The sequence below is a fragment of the Lotus japonicus genome, chromosome 3, assembly GCF_012489685.1.
Source record: "Lotus japonicus ecotype B-129 chromosome 3, LjGifu_v1.2".
NCBI classification, from domain to species: domain Eukaryota; kingdom Viridiplantae; phylum Streptophyta; class Magnoliopsida; order Fabales; family Fabaceae; genus Lotus; species Lotus japonicus.
Window position 1 is genome coordinate 49,493,424 of NC_080043.1, and position 7,971 is coordinate 49,501,394.

The window sequence follows — 7,971 nt, forward strand, 5'->3', positions numbered from 1 at the left end:
TTAGATGATATGCTTGATGAATTGCATGGTTCTTGTGTGTTTTCTAAAATTGATTTGAAAAGTGGATACCATCAAATTCGCATGAAGGAAGGTGATGAATGGAAAACTGCTTTTAAAACCAAATATGGTTTATATGAGTGGTTAGTGATGCCATTTGGCTTAACTAATGCACCCAGCACATTCATGAGATTAATGAACCATGTTTTGCGTTCTTTCATTGAGAAATTTGTTGTAGTCTACTTTGATGACATTTTAATTTACAGCAAATCCCTAGATGAACATGTTGAACATTTACATGCTGTGTTTGGTGTTTTAAAAGAGAACAAGTTGTATGCCAACCTTCAAAAGTGTTCTTTTGGCATGGAATCTGTTGTATTTTTGGGTTTTGTTGTAAGTTCTAAAGGAGTTTCTGTTGATGAAGAGAAGGTCAAGGCAATTAGAGAATGGCCTACACCTAAGAATGCTAATGTGGTAAGAAGTTTTCATGGTTTAGCAAGTTTTTATCGAAGGTTTGTGAGGAACTTTAGTTCCATTGCTGCACCTTTGAATGAACTTGTTAAAAAGAATGTGACTTTCAAGTGGGATGATGTGCATGAATATGCTTTTAATTCTTTGAAAGATAAGCTGACCAATGCACCTTTGCTTTGTTTGCCTAATTTTGATAAAGCTTTTGAAATTGAATGTGATGCTTCTGGTGTTGGAATAGGTGCTGTTTTGATGCAGGATTCCAAACCGATTGCATATTTTAGTGAGAAGCTTAGTGGAGCAGCGTTGAATTATCCCACATATGACAAGGAGCTTTATGCATTGGTAAGAACTTTGCAAAATTGGCAGCATTATTTGTGGCCAAGAGAGTTTGTCATCCATTCTGACCATCAAAGCTTGAAGTTCCTAAGTTCTCAAGGAAAGCTTCAAAAAAGACATGCCAAGTGGTTGGAGTTCATTGAGATGTTTCCTTACGTGATCAAGTACAAGAATGGTAAGGAAAACATTGTGGCTGATGCCTTGTCTAGAAGGTATGCATTGCTTACTTCATTGCAAACAAAACTACTTGGGTTTGAGCATATCAAGGACTTGTATGCCAATGACTTTGATTTTGGACAGGTATGGGATTCTTGTTCTAAGCATGCTTTTGGGGACTATTATAAACATGAAGGTTTCTTGTTTAGGAAAGATAAATTGTGTGTTCCTGTTTGTTCTTTGCGTGAAATGCTTGTTAGGGAAACTCATGGTGGTGGATTAATGGGACATTTTGGGGTTCAAAAGACTTTAGAAATTTTGAAAGAGCATTTTTTTTGGCCTAAAATGAAACATGATGTGCAATCTGTTTGTGAAAAATGCATAACATGTAAGCAAGCCAAATCTAAAGTGATGCCCCATGGTTTCTATACACCTTTTCCTGTTCCTAATCAACCTTGGACTGATATCTCAATGGATTTTGTCTTAGGTTTTCCTAAATCACAGGGTGGGAAGGACAGCATATTTGTGGTTGTTGATAGGTTTAGCAAAATGGCACATTTCATTGCATGCTCCAAAACAAATGATGCCACACATATTGCTGATTTGTTCTTTAAAGAGGTTGTGCGTTTGCATGGATTACCAAGAACAATAGTAAGTGACAGAGATGTGAAATTCTTAAGTCACTTTTGGAGAACTTTATGGAGTAAGTTAGGAACTAAGCTTCTGTTTTCTACAACTGCACATCCACAAACGGATGGGCAAACTGAGGTTGTGAATAGAACACTTACTACCTTGCTGCGTGCAATCATTCAAAAGAATTTAAAACAGTGGGAAAAATGTTTGCCACATGTTGAGTTTGCATATAATAGAGCTGTGCATTCTACTACTTCTTACTCTCCGTTTGAAGTTGTGTATGGCTTTAACCTTTGACTCCATTGGATATCTTACCTTTACCTACTAATGAATTTGCTAATTTTGATGGAAACAAAAAGGCAGATTTTTTCAGGGAGTTGCATGCCAAGGTTAGAGCAAACATTGAGAAAAGGAATGAGCAGTATGCAAAGCAAGCTAATAAGGGGCGTATTCGCATTACTTTTGAACCCGGAGATTGGGTTTGGGTTCATATGCGGAAAGAAAGATTTCCAACTCAAAGAAAATCCAAATTGCACCCAAGGGGAGATGGACCTTTCCAAGTATTAGAAAAGATCAATGACAACGCCTACAAGCTGGATTTGCCAAATGAATATGGAACTATAAGTTCTACTTTTAATGTGGCTGATCTATCTTTGTTTGATGTAGGTGATGGGTTTGATTCGAGGACGAATCCTTTCGAAGAGGGAGGGAATGATGAGGATCGGTCCAGCCCAGACAAAGACCCTTTGCAGGAAATAGGAGGTCCAATGACAAGGTCCAAGACCAAAAGAATGAAGCAAGCTTTGCAAGGACTGATTTTGGAGCTCAAGGGAAAAGAAGATCAGAATAAATTAGAAGCAACTCCAAAGTGGGTCAATTTCCTTGAACACAAGAATGATGATGACTTGGACCCAACTTGAAGGCATAATTTCCAAGAACCCAATCTGCATGTTCAAGATGCACTCATGGACATTAATATTTAGTAAATAAGTCCATTTTAGTTATTTTCTTGAATTTTCGTATTTAATATAGGGGTGAATTTTCTGATGACATTTTGTATTCCCCCCTAGTTGGTTTTTAATGTCTTTTATGAGCCTTTGACTCATCTTTAGGAACAGTGGGTTTTTACTCAAGTTTCCAATGCTAGTGGAGCTATAAATCTCTAGTGGAGTCTATTAAATGTTAGTGGGAGCATTATTACTTATTGGAAAGAGTAGCATCCCACTTAGTCTATAAATAGGGACTCAATGTATGGAACAAAGCAGTTTTTGAATCTGAATGATATTGAGTTTTCTCATATTGTGAGAGCTTCCCATTTGTTCTTGGGTTAAGAACTAAACTTGATAACTTTGGTTCTACCGGCAGGTCGCGGTTAGGGTCAAGTTCCCTTTTTATCTTTGATAACTTTGGTTCTACCGGCAGGTCGCGGTTAGGGTCAAGTTCCTATCTTTTGTCCCCGGTTTTCAAGACGATCCTTTGTGTTCCCAAATCATATCACCACCCCTTTTCCTCTGCTCTTCACTTGGCTCGCGCTTAAAACAGTCGGCTTCCTAAACCTGGGCAATCCCCAAGCGCCGCATCTTTCTGACTACAATTAAAGAGGTCAAAATTGTCCTCCACCAGCTTCTCTATGTGCCTCTCTTGACTAGCTGTGAGCCTGGGCTCAATCGCCAACACTTCTCTGCTAAATTTGTACATTTCCAAGTTCTCGATTATGTTCGCCCAGCGTTCCTCCGCATGGGCATCAGTGAACTGCCCATCTCTTCCCGTCCTACCATCTAACCTTCCCTGACCTTGGCTACTCCTTAGTCTCTCATTCTTTCGATCAACCATCTGCTCCAATCTCCCTGTGCCGCTTCGCCCCCGTCCCTGCACGCCCGACCATCCTTGATCGCCTTCTAAGATCTCGATCTCGTGGCACCTGTGTCCATCACTGGCTCCCTTCTTTCCATACAAACTAAAGCAATTATTGTAGCATTGTCTTGCCCTCCGCTGATCTACCACGATTTTCCCCACCTTACCGCAAATCAGTGGGTACTTCACCGCTGGGTGAGCCGTTGAAATTACTGCGCAGAGAAAATTTAGCGTGTTCCGTCCGATGATGACAATATGATGCCACGACCTGCAATACCAAATACCTTACACGCAAAAGCTTAGCATTCTCATCATCACCAAAAACCGTGTCTAAATGTAAGTAGCCACGCACCCAAACCTGTTCTTCTGAGAAGCCTACCAAAGTCCCAGTGTACGACATCAAGTCCTTATCTTTTAATCCCAACTGGTCGAATACATCACCGTAAATAATAATCGCAGAACTTCCCTGGTCCAAAAGTACTCTTCGCACATTAAAGTTATTGATCCTTACCATCACTACCACAGGATCATCCTTATGTGTCTTGATCCCCTCGAAGTCTGTTGATGATATCACTATGCCTGGGTGATGAAAACCAAATGGGGTCGCATACTCTTGCACTGATGTACCGCCCTTACATCTCGCCGTCTCGCCGAAGATGTGTCGCCGCCTCCACCGAAACCCCCTGCAAATTGTATTTATCGTCCCAACCGGTGGTTCAAGATCTTTGTTGAAGGTTTCTTCAGCTCCCTTCTTTCTTGTCGCCAGCGTCTCCTTCTTGTTGGCTGTTGGCGTTTGACGACGATCGTCCCGCCTGTGATCATCCTGCTGATGACTTCCTTTATATCGATTTTCCTGTTGTCGATCGCCTTGCCAGCGATCACCTCGATCATTCAACTATGAGCGTCCCGCCCTGATTAATCTTTCAATCTCGTTTTTTAACGTGAAGCAATCTCCAGTGTCATGACCCGAAAAGCGATGATACTCGCACCACTTGGTTTTATCCACTACCGCCGAGGCGGGTTGGCTTCCCTCTCGCCCTCTTTGACTGCGTGTATCGCCTTGACTTCCCGGAGCAATTATGTCAGATGTGCGCTCAGACTTTTGCCCGATTCCTCTCGCCGGCGGGAATCGGCTTGATGCCACGGGCGTCGACGCTCAAAACTTTCCTTCTTTGGGTAGAGTTGCTCCTTTGCAAACTTTTCCACAGACTTTGCCTTCTTGTCCTTCCACTTACTGCTTTCCCCTTTTTCCCAACTTTGTTTGCTCGTCGGCAAGACATCCCTCTAATCGCCATCCTTCTCCATCTTTGCGCGCTTCCTTTTGAAAGCGTCATCCTCGTCATCCAAGATGTAGGTGTTCGCCCGAGAACGTATTTCTGCCATCGACCGAGCGGGTTTACGACTCAACTTACTGTTCAGCTTCCCCGGCTACAATCCATTCTTGAAAGCTCGCGCACAGGCGTGCGGTTCTGACTCTTTAATCTTAACAGATGCTACACTGAACCGCCTCACGTATTGTTTCAAAGTTTCACCCTCTGATTGGTGGACGTTGTACAGATCGTCGATCGTTACCTTCTTGATCTTACTCGCAAAGAATTGAACAAGGAACTTCGACGAGAAGTCGCGAAATTTGTGATTGATCCCCGAGGCAGAGTCGTGAACCAAGCCATTGTTGTGCCCTTAAACGTTGACGGGAACATCCTACAGTTCACCGCGTCAGAAGCTGAGCTTATGACCATCTTCGTGTTGAAATAAAGCAGATGATCCTTTGGATCGATCTTTCCAATATACGTCTCAAGAACAAGGTTCTATATGTTGTCCGGTATGGCCACTTCCCTCACTGCCTCTGCTTCCCGCTCACCTTCGTCTTGCTGCTCGAGGCGATAGTACTCTAACTGTTCCTGCAAGTAATCGTTTCGCTGCCGTATGTCATCAACATTGCGGATCAGGCGTCTCCAATCTCGGTCAGTGATCGGAGCCTGAGGTAGCGGCGTTCCGTCTCCTGAGACCTCCGGTGAGTGCGCCGGGGATCCCTGTCGCTCAGGTGAGGTCGGTTGCGAAGGTAGAGTGGAGCCAAAGAAGGGGGAGGAGGCGACGACGGAGGCGGAGGAGGAGTCGGTTGCTCAGGTTGCTTGCGACGAACCTCTTCCCGGTGCGACCTTCCTCTTACAGGACGCGGTGGTGAACCGCGCCTCTGCTACAGCTCTCCGTCGCGTTGTCGACGACGTGTCTCCATTAAATTCCAATCGCAAATCGAGAATTCCACCGGAAATACGAAAATCAAAGAAAATTCCATAGAAAATCAAACTTCTCTCCACCAAATCACAATCCACGTAGTCCTAGAATCGAAGTCTACCGTTTCGCATAGACGACGCCAAATAATCTATCGAAGAACATAGAAATGAGGTATGGTACCTAGAGTGAAGGGATTGCAATGTGAGAATTTAGAGAGAGAGAGAGAGAGAGCGTGAAACCGCTTAGAGAGAGAATGTAACTGAATTTCAAGTTTGTTATTTCTCAAATGAGCTAAGAGTCCTTTACAATTGGTAACTGCCCCCTACTTATAGGCTTGAGGCTGGGCATAGTGTCCCTAACCGTCCTTAGTGGGCTAGTTGGGCCTCCTGTGCGAAGGCCCAACTCCCTGGTTTGCGCGACGCCCTGAGGCCAGCGTCCCCGGGCGAGGGCCCCTGGGATCTCGCATAGTTTAGCTTTTTGTGTGGTTCTCTCTATGGGAATCATAGAGAGTTGATTGGACTTGGTGGTCTTTGTAACATCCCACACTCTAACCCAAGAAGTGATGACCGTTAGATGACGAATTAACCCGAGAACTAGAAACAGACTAGGATTAGGACCCTAACAAAACCCGAGGTAGTATGGATGACGATATACATATATATAATATATTACGTGTATGTATGTACTGTGTGTATATATATATATGCTAATTTTGTGCATGAATTACGATGCGACGATAGAACGTCAGTGTGACGATTAAATCGAACCGACAATCAAAGTACCAAAAACATGGTCGTCATGACTCCTATTAATATGAGTGACTCGAGTAGATGAGGATAGGAAGCTAATCTGATCGAATCTCTTGACAGTAGTAGCACACTGTCTCAGAACGATCGATGGTAGAACTGACGAACCAAACCCTAGCATACAATATGTGTTAGTATTAGGCATTTAGAGGGGAAATACCCTATTAGAAAACCCTTAGCAATCAGAAATGATGACGCATAGTAGCCAATTTGTCCCGACTTGAAGATAGAATATAATAATTGACCAACCGGTGCAAGGCGACACTATTCACCCATGATGACAGTGTACTATTCATCAATAGTAATCGTCATAATAGCTCCTAGTTCCCATAAACCCTTGTCTGCATATTACCTGGACCTGAACAGACTTGCAGAAGCCATGGAAGCTGGTGCTAAGCTGGCTGCATGAAAGGAGAATGGTGGGAAGTGGTGGTGCAACTTGGTTATCTTCTTAACCTTGATTAGCTTAATTAGGCCACTTCCAGCTTATAAAAAGGATCCATTCGAAGCCTCTGAGTCCCCAACAATCCATTCCAAGTCCAAGAACGAGCTGAGATCTAAGAGAGAGCCCTGAGAGTTAGAGCATGATTTTCCTTCCATTGAGTTCCTGAGAGGGTGAGGATTCGATCTGGGTCAGTTTTGTGAAGCTTTGAGCCCAGAAAACCCAAACCTGCGAGCACCCTGTAACTCCGACGAGGGTTTCAACCCTGTAACTCGACTTTCCACGCGATCCAGACCTCCAAAGCGACACCCAACAACACCACGTTCATCCCCATAACCTGTAGAGCAAGTTCCAGTACCCAGAATAGCACGGCGGTGACGATCCCAGCATCTCCGATCATCTTCTCCGGCGAGTTATGTCTTCTCCGGCGAAGTGAGTTTCTGAAACTCGCTTATTCAAGCTCGTTTTCAATCCAAAACTTACCCTTGAGCATGATAGGACATTTTTAGGAAGCTTTAGACTAGTTTTGAGCCTCGAATCACCACGAATTAGCGAGACCAATATTTTTATTTTCAAACTCGAATAGGCGATCGGGTTGAGCTTCTGGCCTCGAATTGGAGTGCCAAATTGATTGTTTTATGCTTCTGGAACATGGTAGAACCTTCTAGGATAGATTAGAATTGATGATGAAGCTCTGAGGGAAAAACCCCAAATTCACCTCACGACCGATTCAAAAACTCGCAAATTGAGGTAGTTACAGTGCCCAGATGCTTCTAATAATGATCTAGATGGATTCATAAGGTTGGAAACCATAGGCATGGAGTATCATAAGTTAGTTTTAGCCTAGTTTGTGGATTTCTTAATTTGCAAGTAACCTTGGGACTAATTTGGACTTAAGCTAGATTAATCAGCTTAATTAAGTGATTCTGAACTAGACTATGAGTTAGGAATGCTAAGAATAGAATAATGAAAAACCAGGAATCATAAGTCAGTAGGCTAGCATAGTGGATTAAGGAATTAAGCTAGTGAATAAGTGATTTT